This window comes from Pygoscelis adeliae, unplaced genomic scaffold, assembly GCF_000699105.1.
Source record: "Pygoscelis adeliae isolate BGI_AS28 unplaced genomic scaffold, ASM69910v1 Scaffold34, whole genome shotgun sequence".
Lineage (NCBI taxonomy): Eukaryota > Metazoa > Chordata > Aves > Sphenisciformes > Spheniscidae > Pygoscelis > Pygoscelis adeliae.
This window is the reverse complement of record NW_008824658.1, coordinates 6,866,395-6,867,037: the sequence shown is the minus strand read 5'-3', so window position 1 is coordinate 6,867,037 and position 643 is coordinate 6,866,395.

Below are 643 nucleotides of genomic sequence, written 5' to 3'. Positions count from 1 at the left end.
CCCACGGACGAGCCCCCCTTTTTCCGACAGCCTGATTAAGCGATGAACTAGACCCGGGGGTAACTGAGTTGTGGGGAGCGTGGGGCTGCACCGCTGAGCCCCGCTTTTAAGGCAAACCCGCGGATCCCCGCAGCAATCCAGCTTGGTGCTTCTGGCTCAGAAACCACGTTTCCGATGCTGGCTTTGATGTCCGCTCATTCTGCCCGTTACGCGCTGTTGAATCAGAGCCAGCGCAGGATCAATGACTGGCATGCAAGAAGGTGGCACAGCATCATCGGAGCTGTGGTAGCTACCTGGCTGGCTCTAGCAATGCCGGTCCTGTTAGTAACTGCGTGTGCTCAAGTATTTCCAGCAATAGCATGAGTCCTCGGGGCTGTGGGTGAGCGGTGGTTCACCATGACGCTGTCGGTAGTGTAAGTGTGATGCATCCCTCTCTCGCAGCGACAGATGAGAGTCAGGAAATGGTTTACAAGTCTGAGGTGTTAGTGATCTGATAATTTACCTGCCTCAGTAGGAAATCTAGAATACAAACTGCAGAAATTCCACATCAATCTCTTTGTGCTCAGTGCAGGAAGAGGATAAAGTGTAGTCATATATCTAATTGTAGGATTGCTCCGTTTAGGTTTAATCTGGGGGGAATTTT